The following is a 513-nucleotide window of genomic DNA, read 5'->3' on the forward strand; positions in this document are numbered from 1 at the left end:
CAGAAACCAGCTGTTAGAGGGTTTAGAGGACCAGAAACCAGCTGTTAAAGGTTTTAGAGGATCAGAAACCAGCTGTTAGAGGTTTTAGAGGATCAATAACCATCTGTTAGAGGTTTTAGAGGACCAGAAACCATCTGTTAGAGGGTTTAGAGTACCAGAAACCAGCTGTTAGAGGGTTTAGAGGACCAGAAACCAGCTGTTAAAGGTTTTAGAGGATCAGAAACCAGCTGTTAGAGGTTTTAGAGGATCAATAACCATCTGTTAGAGGTTTTAGAGGATCAATAACCATCTGTTAGAGGTTTTAGAGGACCAGAAACCAGCTGTTAGAGGGTTTAAAGGACCAGAAACCAGCTGTTAAAGGTTTTAGAGGACCAGAAACCAGCTGTTAGAGGTTTTTAGAGGATCAATAACCATCTGTTAGAGGTTTTAGAGGACCAGAAACCATCTGTTAGAGGTTTTAGAGGACCAGAAACCAGCTGTTAGAGGTTTTAGAGGATCAGAAACCAGCTGTTA

The sequence above is a fragment of the Nematolebias whitei genome, chromosome 6 (assembly GCF_014905685.2).
Source record: "Nematolebias whitei isolate Nwh7 chromosome 6, NemWhi1, whole genome shotgun sequence".
NCBI lineage: Eukaryota > Metazoa > Chordata > Actinopteri > Cyprinodontiformes > Rivulidae > Nematolebias > Nematolebias whitei.